We start from the raw sequence: 15,766 nt of genomic DNA on the forward strand, positions 1-15,766 counted from the left end.
ATAGAGAAAAAAATAGGTAAATAAATACAGAAAAATAGGTAAATTAGGTAGAGAAAAATAGGTGTATAAATAGAGAAAAATAGCTAATAAAAAAAATAGAAAGTATATAAATAGAGGAAAAAATAGGTAAATAAACCAGAGAAAATATAGGTGTATAAATTAGAGAAAAAAGTAGGTAAATAAATACAGAAAAAGAGGTAAATAAACTAGAGAAACAATAGGTGTATAAATAGAGAAAAATAACTAATTAAAAAAAATAGGTAAATAAATAGATGGAAAAAAGGTAAATAAATAGAGAAAACAAAGGAGGTAAATAAATAGAGAAAAATAGGTAAATAAATAGAGAAAAAAGAGGTAAATAAGTAGAGAAAAATAGGTAAATAAATAGATAAAAAATAGGTAAATAAACTAGAGAAAAAAAGTGTATAAATACAGAAAAATAGCTAAATAAACCAAAGGAAAAAAGGTAAATAAAAAAATAGGTAAATAAATTAGAGGAATAAATAGGTAAATAAACAGAGAAAAAATAGGAAAATAAATGAGAGAAAATATAGGTAAATAACTAGAGAAACAATAGGTAAATAAATAGAGAAAAATAGGTAAACAAACCAAAGGAAAAAAGATAAATAAAAAAATTGGTATATAAATTAGAGGAAAAAATAGGTAAATAAACAGAGAAAAATAGTTAATGAAGTAGAGAAAATAAAGTAGGTAAATAAATACAGAAAAAAGAGGTAAATAAACAAGAGAAAAATAGGTGTATAAATAGAGAAAAATAGCTAATTAAAAAAAATAGGTAAATAAATAGATAAAAAATAGATAAATAAACTAGAGAAAAAAGTGTATAAATACAGAAAAATAGCTAAATAAACCAAAGGAAAAAAGGTAAATAAACAAATAGGTAAATAAATTAGAGGAAAAAATAGGTAAATAACTAGAGAAAAATAGGTAAATAAATAGAGAAAAGAAAACAGGTAAATAAATAGAGAAAAATAGGAAAATAAATAGAGAAAAAATAGGTAAATTATCTAGAGAAAAAATAGGTGTATAAATATAGATAAATAGCTAAATAAATCAAAGAAAAAAAGGTAAATAAATTAAAGGAAAAAATAGGTAAATATCTAGAGAAAAAATAGGTAAATAAATAGACAAAAATAGGTAAATAAACCAAAGAAAAAAAGGTAAATAAAAAAATAGGTAAATAAGTTAGAGGAAAAAATAGGTAAATAAACAGAAAAATACGTAAATAAATGAGAGAGAGAAATAGGTAAATATATAGAGAAAAATAGGCAAATAAATAGATAAAAATAGGTAAATAAACTAGAGAAAAAATAGGTGTATAAATAGAGAAAAATAGCTAAATAAATAGAGAAAAATAGGTAAATAAATCAAGGGAAAAAAGGTAAATAAAAAAATAGGTAAATAAATAAGAGGAAAAAATGGATAACTAAACAGAGAAAAAATAGGTAAATAAATGAGAGAAAAAAATAGGTAAATAAGAAGAGAAGAAATAGTTAAGTAAATAGAGAAAACAAAAGAGGTAAATAAATAGAGAAAAAATAGGTAAATAAAATAGGGAAAAATAGGTAAATAAATAGAGAAAAAGTAGGTAAATAAATAGAGAAAAAATAGGTAAATTATCTAGAGAAAAATAGGTAAATAAATAGAGAAAACAAAAGAGGTAAATAAATAGAGAAAAAATAGGTAAATAAATACAGAAAAATAGGTAAATTAGGTAGAGAAAAAATAGGTGTATAAATAGAGAAAAATAGCTAATTAAAAAAATAGGTAAATAAATAGATGGAAAAAAGGTAAATAATTAGAGAAAACAAAGGAGGTAAATAAATACAGAAAAATAGGTAAATAAATAGAGAAAAAAGAGGTAAATAAATAGAGAAAAAGAGGTAAATAAGTACATAAGAAAATAGGTAAATAAAATAGAGAAAAAAATAGGCAAATAAATAGATAAAAATAGGTACATAAACTAGAGAAAAAATAGGTGTATAAATAGAGAAAAATAGCTAAATAAATCAAGGGAAAAAGGTAAATAAAAAAATAGGTAAATAAATTAGAGGAAAAAATGGGTAAGTAACCAGAGAAAAAATAGGTAAATAAATGAGGGAAAAAAATAGGTAAATATCTAGCGAAAAAATAGGTAAATAAATAGGGAAAAAGTAGGAAAATATAATAGAGAAAAAGTAGGTAAATAAACAGAGAAAACATAGGTAAATAAATTAGAGAAAAAAATAGATAAAGAAATAGTGAAATATAGGTAATGAAGTAGAGAATACAAAGGAGGTAAATAAAAACAGAAAATAGGTAAATAAATAGGGAAAAATAGGTAAATAATTTAGAGAAAAAAATAGGCAAATAAATAGAGAAAAATAGGTAATGAAGTAGAGAAAACAAAGTAGGTAAATAAATACAGAAAAAAGAGGTAAATAACTAGAGAAAAAAAAGGTAAATAAATAGAGAAAACAAAAGAGGTAAATAAATAGAGAAAAAATAGGTAAATAAAATAGGGAAAAATAGGTAAATAAACAGAGAAAAATATGTAAATAAGTAGAGAAAACAAATGAGGTAAACAAATAGAGACAAAATAGGAAAATAAATAGAGAAAAAATATGTAAATTATCTGGAGAAAAAATAGGTGTATACATAGAGATAAATAGCTAAATAAATCAAAGAAAAAAAGGTAAATAAAAAAATAGGTAAAGAAATTAGAGGAAAAAATAGGAAAATAACTAGAGAAAATATAGGTAAATGACTAGAGAAACAATAGGTAAATAAATAGAGAGAAATAGGTAAATAAATAGAGAAAATATAGGTGTATAAATTAGAGAAAGAAAGAGGTAAATAAATAGAAAAAAGTAAATGAATAGAGAAAAATTGGAAAATAAATAGAGAAAAAATAGGCAAATAAATAGAGAAAAAACAGGTAAATTATCTAGAGAAAAATAGATAAATAAATAGAGAAAACATAGGTAAATAAACTTGAGAAAAAAATGTATAAATACAGAAAAATAGCTAAATAAACCAAAGGAAAAAAGGTAAATAAACAAATAGGTAAATAAATTAGAGGAAAAAATAGGTAACTAAACAGAGAAAAAATAGGAAAATAAATGAGAGAAAATATAGGTAAATAACTAGAGAAACAATAGGTAAATAAATAGAGAAAAATTGGTAAATAAATAGAGAAAATATAGGTGTATAAATTAGAGAAAGAAAGAGGTAAATAAATAGAAAAAAGTTAATGAATAGAGAAAAAATTGGAAAATAAATAGAGAAAAAATATGTAAATAAATAGAGAAAAAATAGGTAAATTATCTAGAGAAAAAAAGGTAAATAAATAGCGAAAACAAAAGAGGTAAATAAATAGAGAAAAATAGGTAAATAAATACAGAAAAATAGGTAAATAAATCAAAGAAAAAAGATAAATAAAAAAATTGGTATATAAATTAGAGGAAAAAATAGGTAAATAAACAGAGAAAAATAGTTAATGAAGTAGATAAAACAAAGTAGGTAAATAAATACAGAAAAAAGAGGTAAATAACCTAGAGAAAAAATAGGTGTATAAATAGAGAAAAATAGCTAATTAAAAAAAATAGGTAAATAAATAGAGGGAAAAAATGTAAATAAATAGAGAAAACAAAGGAGGTAAATAAATAGAGAAAACAAAGGAGGTAAATAAATAGAGAAAAAATAGGTAAATAAATAGAGAAAAAAAAGGTAAATAAGTAGAGAAAAATAGGTAAATAAATTGAGAAAAATAGGTAAATTAGCTGGAGAAAAAATAGGTGTATAAATAGAGAAAAATAGCTAAATAAATCAAAGAAAAAAAGGTAAATAAAAAATAGGTAAATAAATAAAAGGGAAAAATAGGTAAATAAACAGAGAAAAAATACGAAAATAAATGAGAGAGAAAAATAGGTAAATAAATAGAGAAAACAAAGGAGGTAAATAAATAGAGAAAAAATAGGTAAATAAATAGAGAAAAAAAGGTAAATAAGTAGAGAAAAATAGGTAAATAAATTGAGAAAAATAGGTAAATTAGCTGGAGAAAAAATAGGTGTATAAATAGAGAAAAATAGCTAAATAAATCAAAGAAAAAAAGGTAAATAAAAAATAGGTAAATAAATAAAAGGGAAAAATAGGTAAATAAACAGAGAAAAAATACGAAAATAAATGAGAGAGAAAAATAGGTAAATAAATAGAGAAAACAAAAGAGGTAAATAAATAGAGAAAAAATAGGGAAATAAATAGAGAAAAATAGGTAAATTAGGTAGAGAAAAATAGGTGTATAAATAGAGAAAAATAGGTAAATAAACCAAAGGAAAAAAGGTAAATAAAAAATAGGTATATAAATTAGAGGAAAAAATAGGTAAATAAACAGAGAAAAAATAGGAAAATAAATGAGAGAAAATATAGGTAAATAACTAGAGAAACAATAGGTAAATAAATAGAGAAAAATACGTAAATAAATGAGAGAGAAAAATAGGTAAATATATAGAGAAAAAATAGGTAAATAAATACAGAAAAAAGAGGTAAATAAACGAGAGAAAAATAGGTGTATAAATAGAGAAAAATAGCTAATTAAAAAAATAGGTAAATAAATAGATAAAACATAGGTAAATAAACTTGAGAAAAAAAATGTATAAATACAGAAAAATAGCTAAATAAACCAAAGGAAAAAAGGTAAATAAACAAATAGGTAAATAAATTAGAGGAAAAAATAGGTAACTAAACAGAGAAAAAATAGGAAAATAAATGAGAGAAAATATAGGTAAATAACTAGAGAAACAATAGGTAAGTAAATAGAGAAAAATTGGTAAATAAATAGAGAAAATATAGGTGTATAAATTAGAGAAAGAAAGAGGTAAATAAATAGAAAAAAGTTAATGAATAGAGAAAAAATTGGAAAATAAATAGAGAAAAAATATGTAAATAAATAGAGAAAAAATAGGTAAATTATCTAGAGAAAAAAGGTAAATAAATAGCGAAAACAAAAGAGGTAAATAAATAGAGAAAAAATAGGTAAATACATACAGAAAAATAGGTAAATAAATCAAAGAAAAAAGATAAATAAAAAAATTGGTATATAAATTAGAGGAAAAAATAGGTAAATAAACAGAGAAAAATAGTTAATGAAGTAGATAAAACAAAGTAGGTAAATAAATACAGAAAAAAGAGGTAAATAAACTAGAGAAAAAATAGGTGTATAAATAGAGAAAAATAGCTAATTAAAAAAAATAGGTAAATAAATAGAGGGAAAAAATGTAAATAAATAGAGAAAACAAAGGAGGTAAATAAATAGAGAAAACAAAGGAGGTAAATAAATAGAGAAAAAATAGGTAAATAAATAGAGAAAAAAGAGGTAAATAAGTAGAGAAAAATAGGTAAATAAATTGAGAAAAATAGGTAAATTAGCTGGAGAAAAAATAGGTGTATAAATAGAGAAAAATAGCTAAATAAATCAAAGAAAAAAAGGTAAATAAAAAATAGGTAAATAAATAAAAGGGAAAAATAGGTAAATAAACAGAGAAAAAATACGAAAATAAATGAGAGAGAAAAATAGGTAAATAAATAGAGAAAACAAAAGAGGTAAATAAATAGAGAAAAAATAGGGAAATAAATAGAGAAAAATAGGTAAATTAGGTAGAGAAAAATAGGTGTATAAATAGAGAAAAATAGGTAAATAAACCAAAGGAAAAAAGGTAAATAAAAAATAGGTATATAAATTAGAGGAAAAAATAGGTAAATAAACAGAGAAAAAATAGGAAAATAAATGAGAGAAAATATAGGTAAATAACTAGAGAAACAATAGGTAAATAAATAGAGAAAAATACGTAAATAAATGAGAGAGAGAAATAGGTAAATATATAGAGAAAAAATAGGTAAATAAATACAGAAAAAAGAGGTAAATAAATAGAGAAAAATAGGTAAATAAGTACATAAGAAAATAGGTAAATAAAATAGAGAAAAAATAGGAAAATAAATAGATAAATATAGGTAAATAAACTAGAGAAAAAATAGGTGTATAAATAGAGAAAAATAGCTAAATAAATCAAGGGAAAAAAGGAAAATAAAAAAATAGGAAAATAAATAGAGAAAACAAAAGAGGTAAATAAAAGAGAAAAAATTGGGAAATAAATAGAGAAAAATAGGTAAATTAGGTAGAGAAAAAATAGGTGTATAAATAGAGAAAAATAGCTAATTAAAAAAAAAATAGGTAAATAAATAGAGGGAAAAAAAGGTAAATAAATAGAGAAAACAAAGGAGGTAAATAAATAGAGAAAAAATAGGTAAATAAATTAGAGAAAAAAATAGATAAATAAATTAGAGGAAAAAATAGGTAAATAAACAGAGAAAAAAATAGGTAAATAAACAGAGAAAATAGTTAATGAAGTAGATAAAACAAAGTAGGTAAATAAATACAGAAAAAAGAGGTAAATAACTAGAGAAAAAATAGGTAAATAAATAGAAAACAAAAGAGGAAAATAAATAGAGAAAAAATAGGGAAATAAATAGAGAAAAATAGGTAAATTAGGTAGAGAAGAAATAGGTGTATAAATAGAGAAAATAGGTAAATAAACCAAAGGAAAAAAGATAAATAAAAAAATTGGTATATAAATTAGAGGAAAAAATAGGTAAATAAACAGAGAAAAATATTTAATGAAGTAGATAAAACAAAGTAGGTAAATAAATACAGAAAAAAGAGGTAAATAAACTAGAGAAAAAATAGGTGTATAAATAGAGAAAAATAGCTAATTAAAAAAATAGGTAAATAAATAGAGGGAAAAAATGTAAATAAATAGAGAAAACAAAGGAGGTAAATAAATAGAGAAAAAATAGGTAAATAAATAGAGAAAAAGAGGTAAATAAGTACAGAAAAATAGGTAAATAAATAGAGAAAAATAGGTAAATTAGCTGGAGAAAAAATAGGTGTATAAATAGAGAAAAATAGCTAAATAAATCAAAGAAAAAAAGGTAAATAAAAAATAGGTAAATAAATTAAAGGGAAAAATAGGTAAATAAACAGAGAAAAAATACGAAAATAAATGAGAGAGAAAAATAGGTAAATAAATAGAGAAAACAAAAGAGGTAAATAAATAGAGAAAAAATAGGGAAATAAATAGAGAAAAATAGGTAAATTAGGTAGAGAAAAATGGGTGTATAAATAGAGAAAAATAGGTAAATAAACCGAAGGAAAAAAGGTAAATAAAAAATAGGTAAATAAATTAAAGGGAAAAATAGGTAAATAAACAGAGAAAAAATACGAAAATAAATGAGAGAGAAAAATAGGTAAATAAATAGAGAAAAAATAGGTAAATAAACAGAGAAAAATAGTTAATGAAGTAGAGAAAACAAAGTAGGTAAATAAATACAGAAAAAAGAGGTAAATAAACAAGAGAAAAATAGGTGTATAAATAGAGAAAAATAGCTAATTAAAAAAAATAGGTAAATAAATAGATAAAAAATAGGTAAATAAACTAGAGAAAAAAATGTATAAATACAGAAAAATAGCTAAATAAACCAAAGAAAAAAAGATAAATAAAAAAATTGGTATATAAATTAGAGGAAAAAATAGGTAAATAAACAGAGAAAAATAGTTAATGAAGTAGATAAAACAAAGTAGGTAAATAAATACAGAAAAAAGAGGTAAATAAACTAGAGAAAAAATAGGTGTATAAATAGAGAAGAATAGCTAATTAAAAAAAATAGGTAAATAAATAGAGGGAAAAAATGTAAATAAATAGAGAAAACAAAGGAGGTAAATAAATAGAGAAAAAATAGGTAAATAAATAGAGAAAAAAGAGGTAAATAAGTAGAGAAAAATAGGTAAATAAATAGAGAAAAATAGGTAAATTAGCTGGAGAAAAAATAGGTGTATAAATAGAGAAAAATAGCTAAACAAATCAAAGAAAAAAAGGTAAATAAAAAATAGGTAAATAAATTAAAGGGAAAAATAGGTAAATAAACAGAGAAAAAATACGAAAATAAATGAGAGAGAAAAATAGGTAAATAAATAGAGAAAACAATAGAGGTAAATAAATACAGACAAAATAGGGAAATAAATAGAGAAAAATAGGTAAATTAGGTAGAGAAAAATAGGTGTATAAATAGAGAAAAATAGGTAAATAAACCAAAGGAAAAAAGGTAAATAAAAAATAGGTGAATAAATTAGAGGAAAAAATGGGTAACTAAATAGAGAAGAAATAGGTAAGTAAATGAGAGAAAAAAATAGGTAAATACACAGAGAATAAATACGTAAATAAATGAGAGAGAAAATAGGTAAATATATAGATAAAAATAGGAAAATAAATAGAGAAAACAAAAGAGGTAAATAAAAGAGAAAAAATTGGGAAATAAATAGAGAAAAATAGGTAAATTAGGTAGAGAAAAAATAGGTGTATAAATAGAGAAAAATAGGTAAATAAATAGAGAAAATATAGGTGTATAAATTAGAGAAAGAAAGAGGTAAATAAATAGAAAAAAATAAATGAATAGAGAAAAAATTGGAAAATAAATAGAGAAAAAATAGGTAAATAAATAGAGAAAACAAAAGAGGAAAATAAATAGAGAAAAAATAGGGAAATAAATAGAGAAAAATAGGTAAATTAGGTAGAGAAGAAATAGGTGTATAAATAGAGAAAATAGGTAAATAAACCAAAGGAAAAAAGATAAATAAAAAAATTGGTATATAAATTAGAGGAAAAAATAGGTAAATAAACAGAGAAAAATAGTTAATGAAGTAGATAAAACAAAGTAGGTAAATAAATACAGAAAAAAGAGGTAAATAACTAGAGAAAAAATAGGTAAATAAATAGAAAACAAAAGAGGAAAATAAATAGAGAAAAAATAGGGAAATAAATAGAGAAAAATAGGTAAATTAGGTAGAGAAGAAATAGGTGTATAAATAGAGAAAATAGGTAAATAAACCAAAGGAAAAAAGATAAATAAAAAAATTGGTATATAAATTAGAGGAAAAAATAGGTAAATAAACAGAGAAAAATAGTTAATGAAGTAGATAAAACAAAGTAGGTAAATAAATACAGAAAAAAGAGGTAAATAACTAGAGAAAAAATAGGTAAATAAATAGAAAACAAAAGAGGAAAATAAATAGAGAAAAAATAGGGAAATAAATAGAGAAAAATAGGTAAATTAGGTAGAGAAGAAATAGGTGTATAAATAGAGAAAATAGGTAAATAAACCAAAGGAAAAAAGATAAATAATAAAATTGGTATATAAATTAGAGGAAAAAATAGGTAAATAAACAGAGAAAAATATTTAATGAAGTAGATAAAACAAAGTAGGTAAATAAATACAGAAAAAAGAGGTAAATAAACTAGAGAAAAAATAGGTGTATAAATAGAGAAAAATAGTTAATTAAAAAAAATAGGTAAATAAATAGAGGGAAAAAATGTAAATAAATAGAGAAAACAAAGGAGGTAAATAAATAGAGAAAAAATAGGTAAATAAATAGAGAAAAAGAGGTAAATAAGTAGAGAAAAATAGGTAAATAAATAGAGAAAAATAGGTAAATTAGCTGGAGAAAAAATAGGTGTATAAATAGAGAAAAATAGCTAAATAAATCAAAGAAAAAAAGGTAAATAAATTAAAGGGAAAAATAGGTAAATAAACAGAGAAAAAATACGAAAATAAATGAGAGAGAAAAATAGGTAAATAAATAGAGAAAACAAAAGAGGTAAATAAATAGAGAAAAAATAGGGAAATAAATAGAGAAAAATAGGTAAATTAGGTAGAGAAAAATAGGTGTATAAATAGAGAAAAATAGGTAAATAAACCAAAGGAAAAAAGGTAAATAAAAAATAGGTACATAAATTAAAGGGAAAAATAGGTAAATAAACAGAGAAAAAATACGAAAATAAATGAGAGAGAAAAATAGGTAAATAAATAGAGAAAACAAAAGAGGTAAATAAATAGAGAAAAAATAGGTAAATAAACAGAGAAAAATAGTTAATGAAGTAGAGAAAACAAAGTAGGTAAATAAATACAGAAAAAAGAGGTAAATAAACAAGAGAAAAATAGGGGTATAAATAGAGAAAAATAGCTAATTAAAAAAAATAGGTAAATAAATAGATAAAAAATAGGTAAATAAACTAGAGAAAAAAATGTATAAATACAGAAAAATAGCTAAATAAACCAAAGAAAAAAAGATAAATAAAAAAATTGGTATATAAATTAGAGGAAAAAATAGGTAAATAAACAGAGAAAAATAGTTAATGAAGTAGATAAAACAAAGTAGGTAAATAAATACAGAAAAAAGAGGTAAATAAACTAGAGAAAAAATAGGTGTATAAATAGAGAAAAATAGCTAATTAAAAAAAATAGGTAAATAAATAGAGGGAAAGAATGTAAATAAATAGAGAAAAAAAGGAGGTAAATAAATAGAGAAAAAATAGGTAAATAAATAGAGAAAAAAGAGGTAAATAAGTAGAGAAAAATAGGTAAATAAATAGAGAAAAATACGTAAATAAATGAGAGAGAGAAATAGGTAAATATATAGAGAAAAAATAGGTAAATAAATAGAGAAAAAAGAGGCAAATAAATAGAGAAAAATAGGTAAATAAGTACATAAGAAAATAGGTAAATAAAATAGAGAAAAAATAGGAAAATAAATAGATAAAAATAGGTAAATAAACTAGAGAAAAAATAGGTGTATAAATAGAGAAAAATAGCTAAATAAATCAAGGAAAAAAAGGTAAATAAAAAAATAGGTGAATAAATTAGAGGAAAAAATGGGTAACTAAATAGAGAAGAAATAGGTAAGTAAATGAGAGAAAAAATAGGTAAATACACAGAGAATAAATACGTAAATAAATGAGAGAGAAAATAGGTAAATATATAGAGAAAAAATAGGAAAATAAATAGAGAAAACAAAAGAGGTAAATAAAAGAGAAAAAATTGGGAAATAAATAGAGAAAAATAGGTAAATTAGGTAGAGAAAAAATAGGTGTATAAATAGAGAAAAATAGGTAAATAAATAGAGAAAATATAGGTGTATAAATTAGAGAAAGAAAGAGGTAAATAAATAGAAAAAAGTAAATGAATAGAGAAAAAATTGGAAAATAAATAGAGAAAAAATAGGTAAATAAATAGAGAAAACAAAAGAGGAAAATAAATAGAGAAAAAATAGGGAAATAAATAGAGAAAAATAGGTAAATTAGGTAGAGAAAAAATAGGTGTATAAATAGAGAAAAATAGGTAAATAAACCAAAGGAAAAAAGATAAATAAAAAAATTGGTATATAAATTAGAGGAAAAAATAGGTAAATAAACAGAGAAAAATAGTTAATGAAGTAGATAAAACAAAGTAGGTAAATAAATACAGAAAAAAGAGGTAAATAAACTAGAGAAAAAATAGGTGTATAAATAGAGAAATATAGCTAATTAAAAAAAATAGGTAAATAAATAGAGGGACAAAATGTAAATAAATAGAGAAAACAAAGGAGGTAAATAAATGGAGAAAAATAGGTAAATAAATAGAGAAAAAATAGGTAATGAAGTTGAGAAAACAAAGTAGGTAAATAAATACAGAAAAAAGAGATAAATAAATAGAGAAAAATAGGTAAATAATTTAGAGAAGAAAATAGGCAAATAAATAGAGAAAAATAGGTAATGAAGTACAGAAAACAAAGTAGGTAAATAAATACAGAAAAAATAGATAAATAAATAGAGAAAAATAGGTAAATAAATTAGAGAAAAAAATAGATAAATAAATTAGAGGAAAAAATAGGTAAATAAACAAAGAAAAAATTTGTAAATAAATTAGAGAAAAAAATAGATAAAGAAATAGTGAAAAATAGGTATGAAGTAGAGAATACAAACGAGGTAAATAAATATAGAAAATAGGTAAATAAATAGACAAAAATAGGTAAATAATTTAGAGAAAAAAATAGGCAAATAAATAGAGAAAAATAGGTAATGAAGTAGAGAAAATATAGGTGTATAAATTAGAGAAAGAAAGAGGTAAATAAATAGAAAAAAGTAAATGAATAGAGAAAAAATTGGAAAATAAATAGAGAAAAAATAGGTAAATAAATAGAGAAAAATAGGTAAATTATCTAGAGAAAAATAGGTAAATAAATAGAGAAAACAAAAGAGGTAAATAAATTAGAGAAAAAAGTAGGTAAATAACTAGAGAGAAAATAGGTAAGTAAATAGAGAAAACAAAAGAGGTAAATAACTAGAGAAAAAATTGGTAAATAAATAGAGAAAAATAGGTAAATTATCTGGAGAAAAAATGGGTGTATAAATAGAGATAAATAGCTAAATAAATCAAAGAAAAAAAGGTAAATAAAAAAATATGTAAAGAAATTAAAGGAAAAATAGGTAAATAAACAGAGAAAAAATAGAAAATAAATGAGAGAAAATATAGGTAAATGACTAGAGAAAGAATAGGTAAATAAATAGAGAAAAATAGGTAAATAAATAGAGAAAATATAGGTGTATAAATTAGAGAAAAAAAGAGGTAAATAAATAGAAAAAAGTAAATGAATAGAGAAAAAATTCGAAAATAAATAGAGGAAAAATAGGTAAATAAATAGAGAAAAAATAGGTAAATTATCTAGAGAAAAATAGGTAAATAATTAGAGAAAACAAAAGAGGCAAATAAATAGAGAACGAATAGGTAAATAAATACAGAAAAATAGGTAAATTAGGTAGAGAAAAAATAGGTGTATAAATAGAGAAAAATAGGTAAATAAACCAAAGGAAAAAAGGTAAATAAAAAATAGGTAAATAAATTAGAGGAAAAAATAGGTAAATAAACAGAGAAAAATAGGTAATGAAGTAGAGAAAACAAAGTAGGTAAATAAATACAGAAAAAAAGAGGTAAATAAACTAGAGAAAAAAATAGGTGTATAAATAGAGAAAAATAGCTAATTAAAAAAAATAGGTAAATAAATAGAGGGAAAAAAGGTAAATAAATAGAGAAAACAAAGCAGGTAAATAAATAGAGAAAAAATAGGTAAATAAATTAGAGAAAAAAATAGATAAATAAATTAGAGGAAAAAATAGGTAAATAAACAGAGAAAAATTTGTAAATAAATTAGAGAAAAAAATAGATAAAGAAATAGTGAAAAATAGGTAATGAAGTAGAGAATACAAAGGAGGTAAATAAATACAGAAAATAGGTAAATAAATAGACAAAAATAGGTAAATAATTTAGAGAAAAAAATAGGCAAATAAATAGAGAAAAATAGGTAATGAAGTAGAGAAAATATAGGTGTATAAATTAGAGAAAGAAAGAGGTAAATAAATAGAAAAAAGTAAATGAATAAAGAAAAAATTGGAAAATAAATAGAGAAAAAATAGGTAAATAAATAGAGAAAAATAGGTAAATTATCTAGAGAAAAATAGGTAAATAAATAGAGAAAACAAAAGAGGTAAATAAATTAGAGAAAAAAGTAGGTAAATAACTAGAGAAAAAATAGGTAAATAAATAGAGAAAAAGAGGTAAATAGGTAGAGAAAAATAGGTAAATAAATAGAGAAATATAGGTGTATAAATTAGAGAAAGAAAGAGGTAAATAAATAGAAAAAAGTAAATGAATAGAGAAAAAATTGGAAAATAAATAGAGAAAAAATAGGTAAATAAATAGAGAAAACAAAAGAGGAAAATAAATAGAGAAAAAATAGGGAAATAAATAGAGAAAAATAGGTAAATTAGGTAGAGAAAAAATAGGTGTATAAATAGAGAAAAATAGGTAAATAAACCAAAGGAAAAAAGATAAATAAAAAATTGGTATATAAATTAGAGGAAAAAATAGGTAAATAAACAAGAGAAAAATAGTTAATGAAGTAGATAAAACAAAGTAGGTAAATAAATACAGAAAAAAGAGGTAAATAAACTAGAGAAAAATAGGTGTATAAATAGAGAAATATAGCTAATTAAAAAAAATAGGTAAATAAATAGAGGGACAAAATGTAAATAAATAGAGAAAACAAAGGAGGTAAATAAATGGAGAAAAAATAGGTAAATAAATAGAGAAAAATAGGTAATGAAGTTGAGAAAACAAAGTAGGTAAATAAATACAGAAAAAATAGATAAATAAATAGAGAAAAATAGGTAAATAATTTAGAGAAGAAAATAGGCAAATAAATAGAGAAAAATAGGTAATGAAGTACAGAAAACAAAGTAGGTAAATAAATACAGAAAAAATAGATAAATAAATAGAGAAAAATAGGTAAATAAATTAGAGAAAAAAATAGATAAATAAATTAGAGGAAAAAATAGGTAAATAAACAAAGAAAAAATTTGTAAATAAATTAGAGAAAAAATAGATAAAGAAATAGTGAAAAATAGGTATGAAGTAAAGAATACAAACGAGGTAAATAAATACAGAAAATAGGTAAATAAATAGACAAAAATAGGTAAATAATTTAGAGAAAAAAATAGGCAAATAAATAGAGAAAAATAGGTAATGAAGTAGAGAAAATATAGGTGTATAAATTAGAGAAAGAAAGAGGTAAATAAATAGAAAAAAGTAAATGAATAGAGAAAAAATTGGAAAATAAATAGAGAAAAAATAGGTAAATAAATAGAGAAAAATAGGTAAATTATCTAGAGAAAAATAGGTAAATAAATAGAGAAAACAAAAGAGGTAAATAAATTAGAGAAAAAAGTAGGTAAATAACTAGAGAGAAAATAGGTAAGTAAATAGAGAAAACAAAAGAGGTAAATAACTAGAGAAAAAATTGGTAAATAAATAGAGAAAAATAGGTAAATTATCTGGAGAAAAAATGGGTGTAATAAATAGAGATAAATAGCTAAATAAATCAAAGAAAAAAAGGTAAATAAAAAATATGTAAAGAAATTAAAGGAAAAATAGGTAAATAAACAGAGAAAAAATAGGAAAATAAATGAGAGAAAATATAGGTAAATGACTAGAGAAAGAATAGGTAAATAAATAGAGAAAAATAGGTAAATAAATAGAGAAAATATAGGTGTATAAATTAGAGAAAAAAAGAGGTAAATAAATAGAAAAAAGTAAATGAATAGAGAAAAAATTCGAAAATAAATAGAGGAAAAATAGGTAAATAAATAGAGAAAAAATAGGTAAATTATCTAGAGAAAAATAGGTAAATAATTAGAGAAAACAAAAGAGGCAAATAAATAGAGAACGAATAGGTAAATAAATACAGAAAAATAGGTAAATTAGGTAGAGAAAAAATAGGTGTATAAATAGAGAAAAATAGGTAAATAAACCAAAGGAAAAAAGGTAATTAAAAATAGGTAAATAAATTAGAGGAAAAAATAGGTAAATAAACAGAGAAAAATAGGTAATGAAGTAGAGAAAACAAAGTAGGTAAATAAATACAGAAAAAAAGAGGTAAATAAACTAGAGAAAAAATAGGTGTATAAATAGAGAAAAATAGCTAATTAAAAACAATAGGTAAATAAATAGAGGGAAAAAAGGTAAATAAATAGAGAAAACAAAGCAGGTAAATAAATAGAGAAAAAATAGGTAAATAAATTAGAGAAAAAAATAGATAAATAAATTAGAGGAAAAAATAGGTAAATAAACAGAGAAAATTTGTAAATAAATTAGAGAAAAAAATAGATAAAGAAATAGTGAAAAATAGGTAATGAAGTAGAGAATACAAAGGAGGTAAATAAATACAGAAAATAGGTAAATAAATAGACAAAAATAGGTAAATAATTTAGAGAAAAAAATAGGCAAATAAATAGAGAAAAATAGGTAATGAAGTAGAGAAAATATAGGTGTATAAATTAGAGAAAGA

The 15,766-nt window shown here is 21.2% G+C and overlaps 1 long non-coding RNA gene across 7 annotated transcripts; it reads left to right on the plus strand.

Annotated features, from left to right (window-relative positions):
* Positions 1–174: 174 nt before the first annotated feature.
* Positions 175–13,534, plus strand: LOC143378305 (uncharacterized). 7 transcript variants are annotated; one of them, XR_013088132.1, is made up of 3 exons: positions 175–5,894; positions 6,095–9,834; positions 12,783–13,534. It is a non-coding gene; the product is annotated as an uncharacterized LOC143378305 (long non-coding RNA). The 7 variants fall into 7 exon arrangements; XR_013088133.1 differs by lacking the exon at positions 12,783–13,534 and having other exon boundaries at positions 6,095–8,018; positions 8,293–9,664; XR_013088134.1 differs by lacking the exon at positions 12,783–13,534 and having other exon boundaries at positions 6,095–7,101; positions 7,303–9,664.
* The last annotated feature ends 2,232 nt before the right edge of the window (positions 13,535–15,766 follow it).

The sequence above is a fragment of the Andrena cerasifolii genome, unplaced genomic scaffold (genome assembly GCF_050908995.1).
Source record: "Andrena cerasifolii isolate SP2316 unplaced genomic scaffold, iyAndCera1_principal scaffold2493, whole genome shotgun sequence".
Lineage (NCBI taxonomy): Eukaryota > Metazoa > Arthropoda > Insecta > Hymenoptera > Andrenidae > Andrena > Andrena cerasifolii.